Source organism: Perissodus microlepis, chromosome 22 (genome assembly GCF_051167445.1).
Source record: "Perissodus microlepis isolate ML-2025 ecotype Zambia chromosome 22, ASM5116744v1, whole genome shotgun sequence".
Classification (NCBI taxonomy): Eukaryota; Metazoa; Chordata; class Actinopteri; order Cichliformes; family Cichlidae; genus Perissodus; species Perissodus microlepis.
In genome coordinates, this window is record NC_140481.1 from 30,114,615 (window position 1) to 30,135,475 (window position 20,861).

Here is a 20,861-nt window from a genome sequence, read left to right on the forward strand (position 1 = left end):
ATAAGTGTCATTTTTTTATTTTGTTAAATGCCTCATCATGAATGATGACTGATAGACAGATCAAGAACAACTGGTTCTGTTATCGCCACTGGAGGCCATGAAAAACTGGCTTTTGCCCCCAGAGTCTAAATCAGCACACTAGCTGTTGGCTTCCCAAATTATAAACATCTGATTATGCAATTATGTAAAAATATTATCTGGATGAAAGCAATAACAAAGGCCAGCCAAAGTTCTGTTCTAGGCTAATGAGCTGCCTCTCTATTTCTTAATTTCCATAAACAGTGATTACCAAAAAACAATCTGTGTGCTGCAGTCAGCAAGTGCACTTCTAAAATACATATTCAGTCATCAGAATAAGAAATATACTAGTGTAGATAGATACAAGGTTAAAATGAATTGCATAAAACATTTGGATTTTTTTTACCTTTTTTTTCTGTACATATGTTTGTGCCCCTCAAATTTTAGTGTGGACTGAAAATAGGAAGATCCGCACGAAAAAAAAAACAGGTATAAAAAAAAGAGTGAATTGGTGAAAAATAAAGGAAGAGGAAAAGCATCCCTGGGGAGTGATGGAGAGACAGAGGTGGAGGATGAAGGAGAGGATTAGGTCTATGGGGGGTAGGGAGAGAGATTAGTGATGAAGGCTACAGGAAAGAAGAAACAAATATTTAGGTGAAGTTAAAATAAAACAGTTTACATCGGACAACTTAGTTTAGCATTCAACACGTGTCGTGAGGAAGTAATGAGGACCCAGCGAGGTGGATGGGAGAGAGAGGGAGGTAGAGAGACGTTGCTAGGTGACGGAGCGTACATACTGAATTTTAACAAAATAACGGGAGAGGAGAGAGTGAGTGAGAGGGACAGAGAGGTAGCAGTCAGCAACATGTAGCCTCGCCGAGTGGAGGAAAGGTCGAAACTGTGCGTGCGCGCGATTCTTTGCTATTTTCTTTTTTGTCGGGAGGGGTGAGATGTTTCGCTTTCATCCCGAGGACATTATCCCGCAACATTAGAATCGATCAGGCTCTATGCCGCAGGAAATGTCCAGCGGAGGGATGGACGGATGGATTGTGGTGCACGGAGAGAAGACGCGGAGAGCAAAAAGAGAAGAAAAAGAGTGCGGGGCTCCTGAAAACAGTGAGTAGATTCTTGTCATGTCTCAATTTGGACCCTCTTCTCTTCCCCCTTTTGCTTTCTTGTCTTTTACGCTGAAGGTGAAAATGTTGCGCCGTGTCTCAGACAACTGTCTCTGGCTTTGCCCTTCACATTCCGGCTGTTAGATGTGAGATGTTCTGCTGCATTTCTACGGGGCTCGTTGTGCACGTATGTGAATCCCGAGATACTTTCTACTGGCTCATGCTGTCACAGCTAGGACGCAGCCGGCCGGTGCGCGAGGCTTTGACCCCTCTGTCATTGATGCGCGTGCTTGGCTACATGGCCGTGCGTGTCTGTCTTTCACCCGGACGCGCACACACGTAAGGACCGGTGCGCAATCCTTCCATCCCTCCTCAATCTGCCTGTCACGCGTGAAGTCAGAGCGCAAGTTGCTGCCAGTGACAGACAGATGAAAGCAGCTGTGATTCAGATGTGACATTTCTAAAAAACCGCATACATGCCTTTTCGTGTCCTCATCATACAGGCATTTGCATTCTGCAATTTTCCAACCGGTTGTTGCGCATATGTGCGTTTTGCCCTCTCCAGCTTCTGTCTTACTGCACCTCAGGGGTCTCACATATCTGTTACCCTCCACCCACTGTTTACCCCACCAAACCTCGTCTTTCTCACCCCTTTTGCTCTCCCTGCTTCAGTATTATTAGCTGTAGGGCAGCTATCAGATCCGGGATCATTCGTCTGTGTGTGCGCGCGCGCATCAGCAGCTGGTGCACCAGCAAGCAGCAGGCTGTGTGCGTGAAGATCACTCCCCAGGACAGACAGGGGAAATTGGGATTCAGAGCTAGGAGAATGAACCCCTCCCTGCTCCCTTCTCCTCCTCCTGCTCCTTCACTCCAACCACCACACACACACACACACACACACACACACACACACACACACACACACACACACACACACACACAATTCCTTAAAACATAATAAGATAAAACACTTCTGGCACTGATGATGATTTAGTTCCAGCAGTGTGTGCGTGTGGCTGATTCAACAGTTTGGATATACGCTTGGCTTGAGCCCACTGTGAATTGAATTTCTAGTCATGTAGTATAAACACACTATTCATCCTGTCTATTTCTATACAGCAGACTGTATGAGTGTGGCTGAGTCTGTAATTGAGTTATATGGCAGAGTGGGAGCTGATGGTCAGTGTGACATTAACAGTAAAGACTCCCATTTTCTTTTCCCAGGGAAATAGAAGTCTTTCAGATGCGTGAAACAACTAGATAGGAGTGTGGATATGGATTCCTTTCTTACTTAAATGCTCATAGGTATTGTTTACTGCCTTTCACTATAAGCTTCAAACTGAGATGAATGGATATATGTTGGCATTGTTCCTTTTTAATTTCATGGTTTCAGAAACTAGAAGTGCTGGCACTATTGAGGGTCTATACCCAAGCTGAGAGCAACAGTATCAACATTTCTGTCTTATATTCAGTCACGATTGACATCTTGGACATGTTTGTGTGACCTTATGCCCCTTGTAGTAGAGGAAAAACATCTTGGCTGTGCTGATCTCCTGCTTCCTCTGTTCAACTGCTGAGGCAGCAGAGTTTTCATTATGCTGTTTCTGATGCCAGCGGGCTGTTTGGCCCGATCCAGGCGTTTTATCTCTTGTTAGGTACTTAAGCTGGACAAGGTGTGATGGATAAAGATGGTAGCTTTTTGGCTCAGACTATCACACACCGCAAGTCTTATTCCATATTCACTTCCCACCCCCTTCCTTTTGTGAAGCCCTCAACTTGCCAAAACATCATGTGAGTCTGAGGTCATACACGCAGCATGACTTCAAAGGTGATGAGGATAAGGCGGCCTTTTGTCATGTCAGGGACCTTGAAATGAAACAAGAGGATAAATGGGGCAACTGCAGTTGCTGTCAGATTCACTGGAGGTTAGACCATGACAGATAATGGTCCAACAGCAGAAAAGGTGATAAAAAAACCCAGAGACTACAAATATTCCACTTTATAGGGCAAACACTTGTGATGTTAATTAAGTTTAAAATATACAGCTGCAGTTAAAAAGTTGACAAAAAGGGCACCATTTATTCATCTAAATGGAAAAGAAATAAAATCTCTCCAATAATCAGATGATGAGCAGAGCAAAGCCAAATGCAGGTGCTTGTGTACATGATTTGATCTACTGATCAGCCAAGTATCCCTTCTGATTACATTCATGTTGGACAGCTCTGTGTCTCATGTGGCACAGCATATCAGATGCATGAAATCACGTGGCCTAGAAACATTTTTTTTAAATTACCATTTCATGCTTTGCTACTAGTTTATGTACATGTACAAACTGTCCTTTTTCCATGACAGCCAGTAAGACTTATAAACTTACTGTATATATATTTATGTTGTATATTAATTCAAGGTCTGGTTTCACGCCTACATCACATATGTTTACATCTGTAACTCATCCCCTCAGAAGATTTTCAAGCTGAAAAACTGACCTCTGACACAACTGATAATTGCTGTATTTTAACCCAAAGTGTGATATTTTCCTAATGCTAAAAAAATCCCTGATCTTCAGTGATCCATTTGAAATAACTAATGTTTCTTGTAGTGATCTGTAATGAAAGTACCGTATTACTATAATGACTTCTACCGTAGTTAGCATGTGCATAAAAAAAAACACTGAATGTTTGTGAAACACTGAATGCTTGCAAAAGTCTGGCAATAACCAAATAGAAGCTGAGCAAAATTGGAATTAATTGGTGGTTGAGCTGCACAAGAAAACAGAAGGTGAAACTGCTCTCTAATCTCCAGTGTGCACTGCTATCCAGTGGTCTTTATTGCCTTGTAGGTTCTACACCAAGGAGTACTGAAATCAGTGTAAACACTGCTTACATTTTGCTATTTTTAAGGGATTTTTGTCCAAGCAAGAATTTTTTTTAGTAGCTTTAACACATTTAACTTTTTAAAAGACGCAAGCAGTCTGTGGCTGCAGACCAGTTGCCTCTAATTCTTAGCAGGGGGAAAAGGGACAAATCAGGTCTGAAGCTGCAACTAGCAGCCTTTAGTTTCAAGAACAGCAGGATCATTATAGCTGCTCTACACCACAGAGCCATGATCTCCGGCACTAACAAATTAGCACAATCATTCATTCTTACAATATTCATACTTTTTCCACAATGTTACTGCACCAGAGCATGAGATTTAAAGTAGATGTCTACAGGTAGAGGAATCTGTGGGCTACGAAGTGGTGCATGTTTAAGCGAAAGGAAGAATTGCAGACTGTACTGTACTGTATTGAATTCATTATTTGTGAGGATGATGGCTGGGGATGTTTTCAGAAAATGTGTTTTATAAAGCATGGTTGCCTTGCTGACATTACTCATTTCTCATGAAGGAGATCTAGACATGAGGGCAAATATAAACTCTGCGCAGCTATGCGCAGATGCAGCCTCGGCACACATTAGCATACTTTAAACAAAAACTCGGGATTCAGTGATTGCAAGGCCAGTTTTTGTTGTACATTTTAATTATATTGGGAAATATAACAGCAGACATCAATGCAAATTTTGATGTGTAACACCACCTGCACATGTTCACAGAGGCCCAGTGTGATGGATACCAACAGCTTCTGGGGGATTACATCTGTCAGTGCATAATTCTGGTTTATTACAGTGTTTTACACACCATGTGAACAGCCAAGATCCAAAAAAAGGGCCAGAGATGATGATCAGACAGGTTGTAAACAAGACAAGAGATTAGCCAAATTTACTTGGTGAACTGTGAAATTACTATCCAGTGCTTGCCCTAGGTTGAATGCTTTAGGGATGCGGGTGGTTCACCATACTCATGGGCAATGAGTATGCTCTCTGCTGACATTTCAGATGCACATACTGTACTTTAAAGATTATCAGTACATAATTTGCTTTATGCAGTTCTTATACCTGCATTGCAGTCCCGAACCTTTGAAGGCATTAACCAAAAGAGCTGAATGTGAGAACGCAAATGTGTAGTTCAGTCAAATTGTCCATCAAATGTCTTTTTCTTGCCAGCTTCCTGGTACAAAGTCCCATAGTGCACAAAAACAGCTGAAGTAAATGTGTGTTCCTCATGTGTCCCACATCCTGAACATTTAAACATGGAGGACCTAACCAAAGTATTTCCAGACACGAGGCTGTCTGGTAAGCGGGCTGCCTTCTGCTATGTGTTACATTCATGAAAGAGCAACTTCAGTCGATGTCTTGAGAAGCCTCAAGATTTTTAGTTTGTTTGCAGTCTGCTGTTTTGGGCAGCAGGCTTCAGAAGTGTCTCTGTGAGCCTGAATGTTGAGGGCAGACTTTCAGTATAGCAGACATTTTACACTGGTGCAGGGAAAACAAGTGAAATTAACCAGGACTCACTACACTGTGACAGTGAACCATCATGCAAAAAAGGATGGGCCCATCTAAGTGGAACTGAGCAATCAGTTATATACCTGTACCTTCCTTTAGGACAAGGCCAGATGTCTGCTATGGAAAAGGTCTTTTGTGAGTGCAGTGTTAGAAACAATAGTTAAAGCCATTAAAATAAGAAATATTTCTTAACTGTAATTTTCTTTTAACTTGCCTTGAAGCCACTTAGACTTTCAGGTTACTGAGCGAACAGACTGTAAAATTAGTTTTAAAAATTGTGAGGCCAACAGAGTTTAACAGCATCTGGTAGCTTGTTAGCTACAGCTGTCGGGATGCTGGTAAGGCTAAACCGTGTGACTGCTGTCACCACCTGTAAAGTAAACGAAGAAAGAACGAAATAAGAAAATCTAAGGAGTAGGAGGAGAAAGGGAGGAAAGAAGGGGTCAAGAAAGAAAAGGGACTACAGAAGCAAACTGTCAAGGAGAGAGATATGACTCAAACCCCCCACTTAGTGTGCAGAGGTGCCTCTCTGAAGCTGCCACCTGGTCTGCTGTGTCTCTGTGTATGAATACAGCAGTAGAAGTTGTCATGTGTCATCACTTCCCACAATCCATCACAGCACAGTGGTGGCGAAGCAGAGCGAATGGCAGACAGACAGAGCGACCGAAGGTTGACGCTGCCCGTCTGTGTGTGTGTCTCTCTCTCACCGTTCGTTGTCAGTCTTCCTCTCTCGTTCTCCGTCTCTTTGCCAAAATCACACACATTTAATTGTGACACTAAGCCGTCTGAATACTTCATTTCAGTCACATAATCCCCAAGTGTTGTTGAAACACATTTACACACGAGAGTGGGAGAGAGAGAGCGCAGGAGTGAGTGTGTGGCAATGACATCATATCCACTGAAGGGCTGCGACAGGCTAAATGAGTTCAGCCATTTTGGGTCATTTTCAGGAGTCGGATGGACTTTATTCAGTTTTTGCTTTATTGATTAACTTTGTTTTTTCTTGTTTTACCTTTTTTTTTCTTTCCCTGTCTTTTCTGTTTTCCTGCTGTTGTATTCTTTCTCTCCCTCATTCATTCCTACCTCTCTTCCAATCTCTTGGTTATACTTTTTGTTCCTCTTCTCCTAACTTCGTTTATTTTGTCTTCTTTCTTTTTGTGTGTTCATTATGCTGATTATTTCTGTTCATCTTTGGTCTCTGATTATACTGCCACCATCATGCCTTTCATTCTTCCTTCCTTCTATCCTTCACTCCATCCTTTTAGTACTCGTTCCTCTATTTCTTCTTTCCTTTTTCTTCTTTTTCCCCCCATTTCCTACGTGATATTCCTGAATTACCTGTGGAACATTTCTGTTATTTCGTGGCGTTAAAGAAAGGTTGGTGTAAGGGTCAGGTCTAGGTTGTCCTTAATTGAAACCACATCCTTAAAATGTATTGTGATTGCATGCAGTGGTTCATATTTCATGCTACTTGTCTTCTATTTGCTCTGACCTTTTACCTTTTCTTCCTTCCGTTGCTCCACATTTTATGCTTCAGTTCCTTTTGCATCTCTCTCTACTCCTTTTCAATAAATCTCTCCACTTCTTTTCCCCCATTCTCCCAATCCTCCCCATCCCTCATCCATGTTTTTTTCCCTTCATCTCAGTACTTTGCCCTCACATCCTTCCCTCATTCCATTTTAGACTACTTGTTGTCTACTTGTTCCTCGCTCCTCTGTTCCCGCCTACTCACAGTCAGGCCGTTCATGTTTGCTGATTTTTTTTTTCTTCATCCTTTTTTATCAGTGCGCTCCATCAGCCTTTGTGAATGGATGCCTGAGAGCAAGGAGATGAATGGACCTGCATTCATCTCTAGGTGTGACTCCCCTTGTCCTCCATTGCCCCTAATACACGCACGCACGCACGCACGCACGCGCGCGCACACACACACACACACACACACACACACTCTTTGAGCATATCTGATTCAGAACTTGTGCCACTGTCAACAGTGAAGAGAGGGAACTGAGCGAACCTGCAGTGCCAAATCAAGAGAGATTGGCATGGAGGTGGGAGGTGAAGGAGGAGAAAGAGAAGGAAAGGCGAAAAAGAGATGATGACAGGAAGCTGGAAGATTAAAGGACGTACTGTACTGTGGAAAAGTCTGGAGTCATCCCTCATGTCTTTAGATTTTGCAGGGGAAAATGGATGCAACAGTTATGTGTGAATATAGTTGAACCTTTCAAATGAATTAAGCATACCTCAGTCTTTCTGTTTCTCCCGGTTTTCTTTCTTAAAGAATGGTTTCTTGATACCCACCCTTCCACTGAGGTTTCTCATGAGGCTTGGCAAACAGTAGTGGATCTGTTGAAGGGCCTCTAATGTCCTCTAATATTATATGTATGTAAATGAAAAAAACAACTAATGTCAAAAAACCCTTGAATGTTCTTGAGAAAGCCTGGAGAACCATAGTTCAAAATCACTTCAGAAATTACAAGAAAGTCTGGGTTCTTGGAGGCAAAATAAAGAAATGAAGGGTGGCTCCAAACTGTTACACAGTACCTTGGGTCTGATGGGATGGCGGAGGAGGGAGGGAAAAAAGGAATACTTTGATAGAAGAAGGATGGTAGGAGCAGGACAGAAGTGATGAAACAAGTGAGAAATAAAGGAATACTATTAGAAAGAAGTGGTTGCAAAAGCAAGAAGAGGTGAAGAAGGGAAGGAAGAGAAATGGAAGGGATAAAAGACTGACGTGAAAGGAAGGACTGTCAATAAGCAAAGGTAGGAAGAATGTAAAAAAAAAAAGGAAATGAATGATCTGCAAAGGGGAAAAAAGAGGGAAGAGATAACAGTAGATTGAAAACTGGATGAAAAAGAAAATGAAAAAAGGAAATTATGTAGGGAGACAGGAAGAAGGGAATTAAGTTGTGGGGAGGGAGGAAATATGATAGAAAGAATAGGAAGAGTGAAGGTAGACCAATAAGGTGACAGATGACAGGTAGAGGAGATGGTGGGCACACTGTGAGATAGGTGTTACAGGGTCAAAGTTAATTGATGCACACCAAGTTAACATATCCCATTTGTGGACATGTTGTCAGGAATGTGTGTGTTTCTGGTTGGCTTGGCATGAAACAGTGGGTGAGAAAAAAAAAGGACAACAGAAAACATCTATTGTACCAGAGTCACCAAAGACTGATGTGACACTTAATGACATAAATTTATGAGGTGTAGATTAAATTAGAGCCAAATTAAATTTGCTCTCTAATTTGATGATGATGATGATGGCACCATATGTTGGCAGGACAGGAGGAAGGACAGGAGGGAGGATGCCTGATTCATGACTAACAGCAGATTTCTAGTTGTCCCAGATGAAAGTTTGTGAAATGGTCACAGTTGAGACAGTTGTTTGTGGCAATCCACAGCTCTCTATCAGTGTGACTCTTCATTAACCAATATGCATCATAATTATTAGGAAATGTAGCGAAAATCAGACATTCAGGGGCGGCTCTGGCTCTAGAGGCAGACTGGTTGCTCAACAACTGAGAAGGTTTATGGTTCATTCTCTGGCTTCTCCAGTACACAGGATGATGTATCTTTGGGTAAATAACCCCACATTGTCCCTGATATATCCAGTGATGTATATGTGTGATAGATAAAGCAATTAGAATACAAAATAAAGTACTGTATTATTGTGTGGGTGAATGCACCTAATAATGTGAAAGTGCCCAGAGTGCTCGGGAAGGCTTAAAAGAACTATTTCACTATTAGACTATTTGCCATTGGTTATGGAGACCAACTGTTCTGCAAATTCAGTGAGGGAAGATCAATTGGTGGTGTGAATATAGCTAGTTACTAACCTCTACGCTGAAACAGCAAGTGCTGTCAACCACAAGAAAAAATAAATCTTAAGTAACTTTTAACTAACCACCTTCCTCAGCTGTAAGACTTTGGAATATTTACTGCATTCTTACCAACCAAGAAGAAGCAGGGAAACCACGTGTTTGGGTTATAGCCCCAGGTCTGTCCTGTCTTTCCACTACTAGTATTGTATCCCCACATATTACAGAGCAAAACCCCTAAGCTCGACCCTTTTTTAACTTCTGTATGGAGAGGAATGACCTCTTGCCATTAATCCTGATGTGCTATGATCTTTAGGGCCACATTTACTGACATATTGTTAGTATGTTAGCAAATGCCTTATTTTTTGTACTTGATAATGTAACAAAATTACCATGTTTAATCTTAACTTAGTTTATAATGGCGGGACAGGGATATGTGTATGATTTTGGTTCTGTCCAAAATTTCTCCCCCCAAATTGTTTATGTTCTAACGTGAATTGTGCCTTTTGAAACACACCAGAATTTACTTCACATAGACTTTGAACACTGCTGTGACTACCTAGGTTGTAATGTTAAGAGGTTCTTTCTAGTTTAAGCATCTCAAACAACCAAGGCATGAACTGATTTGTGCAGCAGCCCAAAAACCTCTGTGGCTGCATTGAATCCATGCCTGCACATATTAATCAATACATAGGTCAGCTTCAAAACCACTGACAGGTGAAGTGAGTAACATTGATCACCTTGTTACAATGCAACGTTCAACTGGGAAATCTTGGGTCTTGGCATTTGTGTTGAAGTTACTTACATACCTAATCATTATTTAAGATTCAATGAACCAGTGGTAACAGCACTTGTGAAGAGAAGATGACACCCTCCACCGTCCTTCACTCATCCAGGGTACTTTCACCTTGATTTCTGCTGAAGAATTGTAAAACGTTATTACCTCTATAGTTATCTACTGCATATTAACTATTAGCTGAAAACTGCAGAGGAGGTTTTTTTGACCACTCCTATATCAAAAGTAGCTCCCTTTGGGATCAAACTGGGGATCGACCACTGTTAGATAAAACTGTCAATTACTACACTATGGAACCACTATTGGCAAATTGTACAAAAAACTCTACTATAAGAAGCATTAATGAAGAATTAAGGTGGTGTATTAAAACAGCTGGTTAAAGTGATTAGTCAGAAACACTAATCTAAAAGTGTTGGTGACACCTGCACCAGTTAAACATGTCTGTTTTTTTTTTTTTAAATTAAAACTACACATAGTAAGAGCTAACACCTCCTCTCTGTTGTCAGTGCTTTCTTTGCTGATTCCACTACAGCACAGATTCTGACCAAGGTGGTTAGTTAGAGAAAGAGTAAGTGTTATGATGATAAATCATAAGGTGATAATTCACTTTCTAAGGCTAGCTGTTTCTACATAAAGTGCAGATGTTAAATGATCTCAGATCAGTGAAAGCACAACGAGCTTGTCTAGCACACTAAGTACCATAAATCTCTTGTCGAAGACCAGAGGGTTATCTACAATATCCATGAGTCTTTCAACTTGACAAGCTCCATCTCTTGTTAACAGGACACAGTTATCTATGAAATCTAGTGCGCTTGATTCCAGTAAAGTTGGGGGCAAGTAGTGTTAATCCTGCTTCCAGAGACAAAAGCCAACTGCAGCCACAAGATGTCAGTAATACAAAACATGGATGCAGACAGATGGGAGAACAAGTTATTTGTTTTGTTACACATACAGCCTTACTTCCTTACCTTCTTATTCTTTAATGCATATATTTTCTATTTTCTATTACTTTTTTTTTTTCTCTTTTAGCCGCTTGGGCATATGCAGTATAACATGGGAAACTTTACTCAGCCGCAGATACATACCCAATTTGATAGTGTGTTTAACCACGTGTGAACTAGGTCTCCCTGATTTTGCCCCCCTCAAAAAAAACAAAAAAAACAACTCTGAGCCTTTAGCAACTTTTGGGAGTTTCTGTGTTTGTCACTGAGACACATGGATAAGGCTTTTGGAGATCAGGTACACAGGAGCTTCATTAGATTTGAACCTTGGGAATTTGGACTTTGGATCAAAGCCTTGTTTTCTTTATCATGTTCCTCGAGTTATGCCCTGGCAGCATCGTCCTGCTGCTGGAGGCTTCTGCCAGCAGGGAGCTCCATTTCCATGGGGTACTAACCATTCCGAAATAACATCCATATAACCATCTGGGCACAAGGGCTCTGAGGGGAACATTGCAGTGGGGTGGTTACCGTTTCACATTTAACTTAACAGATTGCTGTTTTCAATTTTTAAATTCTTTTTATGAGTTTAATTGACAAAAATATATAGTATATACAAATAATAGTTCATAGAATACTATATTGTAGTATATAGTTTTCTAGTAGTTTCTGGAGTTAACATCTAAATCCAGTAAAACATCTAAGTGTCTTCTGTTTTACTGCAAATAATACACATTGAATAAACCCATTGTGCCAGCAGCAGCCTGTTCTGCTAAAAATCGGTATCAGATTATTTTATTAACCATCCTCTCTGTATATTTTCCTACATGACACAAATATGTGGGCATATCAATATTTAGCAACCTTACAATTTTCTCAGATTGCTTTGCAGCTGCTGATGTGCTCATTCTGCCTTTTGAAAATTACCAAATCATTAATAACTATTGTACAGCTGACCATTATTAGATGTTGTACTACAGGTCTTAAATTTGACCAGCTGTTATAAATATACTCTTTTTACACTTACAGGCAAGAACAGTGCTGTGCTTTTCTAATAAATATATTTATTTTTTCAGCTTTCTTTTACTCTGTAAAACATTTCAAGGTAAAAAGAGAGTGAAGGATAAGGAAGCAAATCTAGTGGATGACATGCAGTAACATTTCTGGGAGGGATTTAAAACCAGGCCATCACATTTGCACAGTGCATTATGCACCTTAACCAACAGACCCAAACTTTATTACCAAAAAATCATGAAAGCAATGACACTTTTCTGTATAAAATGTAAGACTATTGGTGGTTGTTGCCTTTAATTCACTTTAATTCCTTTAAAGCATTAATTCACCTTCTTTCCATCAAAAGATATAATGGCAATAAGACTGAATACGTGTGCAGAGTGAGCTGCTCTTCATCTTTGGTTTTACTTACCGACTGGGTCAGGTGTCGCACTAATCCTTCACTTGGGATTAGCCAAGCAGCTACATGAAATATTTGAAAGAAATTTGTCAAAAGCATCAGTAGCAATGAGAAAAAGGCACAATGGCTTGTGGAACATGAGAAAGGCATCTTGAGCAGAGGTGGAGGAGGAGGAAAGACCAGGGTAAAAAACAAAAGGACACTCAGAAGAACATTCTAGAATTGAAGAGAACTAACCAGGGGCTCACCGGGCCGGCCTGTCGCTGTAAATCTACATCAGTGGATTAATGTGGCTTGAGCCAGCTGAGGAGAGAGTTGGGGAGGAGGGAGGTGAGGGATTTGTTCGTTGCACCTGTAACCCCACCTGATGTAGCTCTCAGAGACAAGGGCAGCAGGGAATAACAGAGGGCGAGTGGTGAGAAAAAGAATGAAGGATGAAGGGAAAAGAAAGCGACTGAGCATACTGAGGTGAGGGTGAAACCTGCACCTGTAGCATTGCATCAGCTGGGGATTAGCAGTCTTTCTCTGTCTCTTACTTCACCTCATTTTTGTTCATCGCTTTCCCTCTCCATGTCATCCTATATTTCCTTGGCCTTTCTTTCCTTTCTTCCTGCTCACGTCTCCCTTTCCATCCCTCTCCTACCAGCCTTATTTCCTTTTCAGCCATTCAGTCAGCTCAGCCGCGGCTGCCTATTAGCCTGCAGCCACTGTGCATTTTTGACTTTGTAGGCTATTAGCCCACAGCCAGCCTGAATACCCTTCTCTCCCAAAATCCGAGCTGAATATTGTTAGAGGAGCTTTGGAGAGGGAGGCAATTTTTGATGTGTCGTTGAGAAAATGCCTGCGTGACTCTTCCCAGTGTCAGAGGCTTAGGGTGCAGTTTAGACGAGATCCTTGCCTCACGCCACATCTCAAGGTTGCAGTGACTACAGTGCAGTGAATGCAATGTAGTCAATTAGACAGGGTTCGAATCCTTGCACAGGCGCGGTGGGGAAAGCTGAATGAATGACACTTTCACCTTGCTTAAAGACTCCTACCCAAGTGCAGGCACGCAAGGCACTTAGCCTCCAGCTGGTTTTTGGCTAACAGAGGACAACTAGGGTTAGTCCAGCCAAAAATGAGTGAACTGCATTCGAAGTGGGTCAGTAGTGGAAGAAAGTCTGTAATATAATCATTGATAACACTAAACTTGGGTGATTCCTTTTCATATATTTGGTTTTACTATAAAAACGTCTTTCAGATTTAAATCTCTTTTTGCTACTTTAATGGGCCTGGGTGCATTGATCTGTCTCTCCATTTCAACATCATTTTGTCAATGCTACCATAAACACATGCCAGCAAGTGTCTCCATTAACACTGAAAAAGCAAACTGCACTACAGGCTCTCTGAGATAACTTTTCAAGCCCGATCAATTTATAGAAATTTATGTATGAAAAATGAAAAGAAAAAGAACGAAAGAATGAAAAAAGAATCTACAGCCAACAATACACTGTTAGCTTTGAGGTGACAAAAAATATATATATATCTAATTGTTCATTTATGTTGGTAAAATTAATGTTTTATATTAACATTGACATGCCCGCTCCATTAGAAAAAAATATACAGCTCTTAAAACGCCCACCCTGTGCAAAAATATTGATAGAAACAAATACATGAAAACTCTGTTAATTCAAACCATTCATTTACTGTTTGTAGTCATTACTACATCTTTTAGGCCTGGCAATAACAATATTTGATGAGGAGGAATTGAATTTGTTAAAAAATGCTTTAGTTTTAATACAAGCATGTTCCCTCAGGTTTCATGTGAGTGCTCTGTTTGATACAATTCATTACACAAATGTCTTTCTAAATATTAAATTGTGTGTTCTACTTTATGATTTTCTAAGTGGAACACATTCACAAAGCTTCTGTGAACTTCTGTAAATAAATTTCATTCATGCAGTCAAATGAAAAAGAAAGTTGTCTGAGGACTTTATAGAGTCCTGTGGAAGATAAGTGCAGCGACGCTTGCACAGAAATTAACCAGCTGCTGCTAATAAAATGCACTTGAATAATTGATCATCAGGAAGTGTGACAGTTTCATTCGGGTGTGTTTTAACATTACAGTGGACATGAACAATTATCAGAAAAACTAACAACCCCCCCAAGAGACTGTGCAGCCCTCAGTTAGTATTTTAAATATTAAAGTTCGTCATACTAAAATTTGAACAAGTATGGCTTATTTGGAACAGTTGCTAAGAGAAAGCCTTTTGTCTCGCTCTAAACAACTGAAAATTTGATTTTGGGTTTCGAAGTAAGCCACGTTCAGAAAACTTCCATTTACGTCTTTGCATAATTTTCACTTGTGCACGATTTAAATGTTTAACATAAATTCAAAGTTATGCTGATGACACGTGTCTAATTTTTTGCAGAGCCAAATGGCATGCATGGTTTGAGTGCAGCTATAATTCTTTTCCAAGCAAAAAAGTCAGGAAAACTCTTTTAAAATTCAGCAAAGACAAAACAGAAAGTCCTGGCCTCCGGGTGAAAAAGAGATGCACCATCCAGGGATTTGGAATTGGTGGTTTCTCGGGTTCGATCAAAAGCTATGAGCCTTTGTGTTATCTTTGACTCTGATTTGAGATTAAAGTGATCAACCTAACATCTTGAAAGTATGCCGATGGTCTAATCTTAGTGTCTTAGTGATGGCTTATACAATAAAGCTCTAAATGACCTGTAGCCTAGATAAACTGCAACCATTCTGCTGTTCTATGCAAAGAACCACAGTCTTAAAAAAAGCCCAACGGGGAGACTTTTTTTTTAAGTCTGTGCTCACAAGGCTTTTGGTGTGATAACTTCATGAGAATCTTGATTCACATTTGTTTTATATTGTTCTGACTTAATAACTGCTGCAGTCTGAAGCTGTAGTTTTGTTCCTGTGCTTTTCCTGTTTGACTGTTGGGAACATAAAAAGGAAAGATTAGTTGCAACAAATTAAAGGCCCTACTGTTGTAATGAATGTGGTTTTTAAATTAGAGAGTATTAGAGTAATTAAAAACTGAATAGTTAATACAAATTTTTAAAAACCTACTTTTGCATATGCACGTAGATAAGAATTTTGTTTTGGTTTTGTTTGTTTTTTTTGTTTGTTTGTTTTTTACCAGAATATGTATCTAAAGATTGGAATCTAGAGTTATAAAATTGAATATACAGTCAATTTATTGTAAGGTTTAGTCCCAGTTGCTAGTGTCCACTGAAAAGCTTTTTTTGCGTATAATTTAATTAAGGTGGCTTTAATTAAAGATGGATTTGGCACAAATTATTGAACATATTCAATAAATTGTGGACTGGAAACTGTCACATATCATTCAGTTTGACAGGTATCCATTATGAGTGATTGAATTCTATTATGGAGGGAGTAATGAACTGACTTCTCTGTAAGATATTGTGATGAGGTGGATAAACAACACTCAGACTGATTGATAATCACAGCATAGCAGCACATGCAAATAATAACTCTGAAAAAAAAAGTAGGTTTCTTCCATTGCCAAACAGGCAGCATGTGGCATTTGTGTCAGCAGATGAGAAAAATCACTTTGGCATTTACAGCACATAAATAGCTTTGGTGCAACACAAACAGAGACTATAGGAAAAGATCAGGTATGTTCAAGCACATGACGTCCAAACAGCGAGCGTATCATCAGCCTGCGGGATAAGCAATGGTGAAGCAGCTCTGCAGCAATGTTTCATTTGGGTCTTTAGTTAAAATGAGTGTCTATAGATATCACTGACTGTAACTGTAATTTAATTTCACCCAATGTCTTCTTCTGCAGCTCCAGAGCCTTTTGCCCAAAGCAGTTTCTGCAGATGCCCCCTAGCTGCCCACAGTCCAGCCGGCTAATAAGATGATAAGCACCATTTGCTTGAGAAGATCCCTTCTAATTTGCTCATTTACCCACTTTGGTAACAACCTTTGTTCACTTTGGGCAGAGATGAAAATGCTATTGCACAATCAATCAGCTGTGCACAATTGATGATTACATTCAGACAGACTTTTGAGCCTCTTACTTTCTGTTTTTCCTGGTGTTTCTATCATTGTGTGGAAAACGGATAAGGAACTTTTTTTTTCTTTGCTTTCCCTGAAGCTGATGTGACCTGTGCATTCTTGAATAACTGCCTCCTTGTAATATTAGTGAATTATAAGCTTATTATAATCGCTGCCGGGTGTTTTGGATGAGTGTGTCGGCTATATCCATGAACCCAAAAAGCGACGTTCCCATCTTATTTGCTCCAAGCTCTGCTTGTGACAGGTATTAAACTCGTCTGCTTCCTAACCCTTAAATCCTTTGTTTACACATAAAAGATTTGCTGAACATTTTTTTTGGTTTTGTTTTCAACAAAGTATTAAATCTCACACAGTTTATAGTGTCTATAATTTTCTAGCAAAACATTTAGGATTCAGCGTTTTGCTCAAAGGCACGCTGGCAGCAGTTGTTAAAAACATGGAGCTCTTAAACTGTGATTCATGTAAAAAAGAATTCGTTCACTAGACTCAATGCAGTCCCACCATTACTGCTTCCATAGAAATTAGGAGTATATGTAGCCGCTAAGTGCTTGTATTTAAATATGCTTAAATAATTGACAATCAGCATGTCTGACACCATAAAAGCAGAAGTTTTATTGATTTGCTGTTCCTTTCTGAACATTCAGGTATCTGTTAACAGAAACCAATGTAATTCAATTCAATTTTTTGTACACCAAAATCTCCCCCAAAGTAGATTGAACAAGTATGGTTTGTTTGGAAGGACTGACCTGTAAAAAAGACTTTCCTCTCAAACAAGAATATGGTAACACAGCTTAGATTTGCAAAACTGTATCTGAACAAACCACAGGCCTCCTGGAGCAATATCCTTTGTACACACCAAAGACCAAAGTCATGATATTTGCACGTGATGTGGTGGTGTGTTCAGAGAAAATCAAATACAGCATATTTGTCACGATCCTGGGTCTTTTGACCCAGCGTTTTGAGTTTTAGTTTATGTTTAAGCCCTTCAGGTTTTCTAAGTTCATTTTTTATCATGCCTAGGTTGTTATAGTTCTTTGTTATTAGATTCCCCTTGTGTCTTCCACCCATGTTAAGTCTCCCTTGCCCTTCATGTGTTTTATGTCTGTGTCTTACGTTGTCTAGTTCAGGTTGTCATGTCTGCGGCTTATGTTTCCGGTTTTATTTTGAAGAGGTCTGGTGTTCATCGTGTTTAGTTTTACTCTTCCACTGTGACGTCGTTATGTTCATGTGTGTCAGCTGTCCCCCATGTGTTCCCACTTCTCTCATTAGCCTCCTGTGTGTATTTAGTCTGTGCGTTCTCATTCAGTCTTTGTCGGATCGTCTGTGTTGTTCCCATGCCAAGTCCTGCGTTCAGGTTTTCATATATATATATATATATATATATGCTCATCATCATTGCCATGTTTAGAGTTTTGTTTGTTTTTCTGTTTGCCAGGGTTTTTCATAGTTTGTGCTTCCTTTCTAGTTTACCCAGTTTAGATTATTGTTTAGTTTGCATTGTTTTTGCCCTTTTATTTTGTACTGTTCTGTCTGCCTTAATAAACAGCTCATCATCAGTTAAGTTTGAGTTTTAGAATGTCTGCACCTGGGTCCACTCTTCACACTCCATGCAGTTTGCCTCGGCAAACTGTGACAATATTTCCTCATACAAACTATTATGCACAGCCTCAGAACCTGGGCACTTTGCAGTCATTTAGTTGACCACCAACTCTTCTGCATATCAATGTATTCTAGAGGCCATCTGTATAAAAATATAGCTTGATAAAACTAGATCTTGGTAGAGGACAATGATCCCCTGCACATCAACAACTCTATAACAGAATGGCCAAAAACGAAGATAGATAAGGTGTTGCTGTGGTGAAGTACATCTCCAGACCTCAGCCTGATTGAAATGCTGTGATGGGACCTTAAAAGAACTGTACATAAAACACATGCTTGCAAACCTCAATCAACTGAACGGGCATTGGAAGTAAGGAAGTAAGAAACACAGAAAGTCATTATTATTATTATTTTTCACAGTTCAGTTCAATTAAATTTTATTTATACAGCACCAAATCACAACAAGTTGGCTTAAGGCGCTTTATATTGCAAGGTAGACCCTAGATTAATGCATACAGAGAAAAATCCAACAATCATAGGACCACCTATGAGCAAGCACTTTGGTGACAGTGGGAAGGAAAAACTCCCTTTCAACAGGAAGAAACCTCCGGCAGAACCAGGCTCAGGGAGGGGCGGGGCCATCTGCTGTGACCGGTTGGGGTGAGAGGAAGAAGACAGGATAAAGACATGCTGTGGAAGAGAGACAGAGATTAGTACACACAAGTCTATGAAAACTTTCTTCTTCACGTGTAAAAAATAAAACATGCTTGCAGGGTGTGGGCTAAAATGTGAGGGCTACTGTTTTTCTTTTTTTCTTTCTTTCTTTTTCTATTTTTAATTAAAACTCGTGATTACATGAAATGATAATACGAGTTTACTTCAATGCAGGGATGCATGGCTGTCTCCAGACAGGGAGCAGTTTTATCACATTCACTTGCAAGAGTACTACCTTTTTGCCATTCTGCCTGTGTGAACTGGAGAAAGGACGTCATCTGATAATGTTCTGACCTGATTATCCCAACATTGTCAGGATTTCATGTGTGAAAATGGATTTTGAGTTGCAGTAGTTACTAACAAAAGGTTCTTCTAAGCAGTGACTAACAGCCAGATTCTCCTGACTCTGATTCAAACTGGCCATTACCCCAGTTGATTCTCTGGAGTTATAAAGGTCAAAACCGCTGTTTTCTATGTAAGACCATTTACTGGTGGCAACTACTATCATATTTTCCGCATTAAGCAATTTTATCACATTTGCCTGACATGTCCTTTACTAATGGACATTTGATGCCATCTAAATTATTTGTGTTAACTCATAAATGATACAGAGCTTACAGGTAAAATGAGTCAGCTTGTTCTCTCAGACTCTCAGCTTGTGAGCAGGCAGGTCAAGCTAAATCACAAAGAAGGTTCTTATATCCACGAGCAATCAAGTGTATGGATAAAAGGCTGTTAAAAAGTAAAAGTAAAACTCGAGGCAGTCAAGTCTAGAGGAGGTAAATGTTGTGTGAGCTCCCACTGCTGTAGATGCAGATGAGTCACAATGTGAAAGTGCCGTTGCCTTAACCAGACTCATAATGGTTATGAAGCGCATTCTCTAGATAGCTATCCGAGCTCTGTGGTTCTCAAATATTTTTGACATGAGGCCACATCATTACTTATAATTACAACTGTGTAAATTATAACTAAGGCTAATTACAAAGTGCACCTGGGCATCATCTAAAGGCACATTTTAACTTAAATAGACCAGAATAGTGCATTCATATTTGATTTTTGCATACTTTGATGCTGTCTTTGAATACTGTCTATATTCAAACAAATTGTTAAAAAAAAAAATTAAAAAATGAATTATATTTTATGATTTAAACATTGCACTGCAAAATGGGGAATCTGGTGAGATTTTGGGTGGCATATGTTGACTGCATCCTTTTAATGACCAGGACTGAAGAGAGGAGGAATAAAAGGCACGGGGGATGAGGAGTGTGAAAGAGATGAAATGGAGCTGCTGGAGAGGTGACAAAGAGGACAGTATCAGACAGATAGGACACAGAGTTAACAGTTTGTCACAGATCAAATTTGTCGCAGTCGAAAAGGAGCCCTTGTAACATAATAGAAGCACGAGGTATGAAACCAAGGCTGGTCGGCTTTCAGAACTGAACAAGGTATTGACACCATACTATCTGAGGGGACTTATCATTTTCTTAGCATTTTTTTAGCCTGTTGATGAATGTAATAATAACATGAATCACTTTCTATTCAAACACAAATTTGCAGTAAAAATCATGTAAAGTGCTTCTGGACTCATGTAAAGGTTCAAGGTTGTTTCGGCAGCAGAGGTGGGTGGGGGGTGGCACGATGCAATATAAGGTAGGTGGTGATGTTATGCGTCATCGGTGTATCAAAAATCTTTCACCAATTCATAAGACATAAATATTGGTGCCACCAATAAGCCTGTGAAATGCATATATCAGTAACCAGTCACGTCCAGGGCCACAGGTGACGACAAATCTCAGGTCACTAACTTTCTGCAGAGTCAGAAAGTTTGGTGGAGGGGGGGATTATGGTGTGGGGATGTTTTTCAGGAGTTGACCTCGGCCACTTAGTTCCAGTGAAATGAACTCTTAATGCTTCAGCATACCAAAATGTTTTGGACAATTTCATGCTCTCAGCTTTGTAGCAACAGCTTGGAGACGACCCCCTTCTTTTCCGTCATGACCGTGCATCAGTGCACGAAGTAGTTCC

The 20,861-nt window shown here is 40.1% G+C and overlaps 1 protein-coding gene across 1 annotated transcript in view; it reads left to right on the top strand.

The window, feature by feature from the left end:
- Positions 1–791: 791 nt before the first annotated feature.
- The window catches only part of grin2da (glutamate receptor, ionotropic, N-methyl D-aspartate 2D, a), a 260,349-nt gene continuing 240,279 nt past the window's right edge, over positions 792–20,861 (top strand). The window contains exon 1 of the mRNA XM_084920174.1: positions 792–1,134. The gene's annotated coding sequence lies outside the window, so the exon portion shown is untranslated. The remainder of the gene's footprint in view (positions 1,135–20,861) is intronic.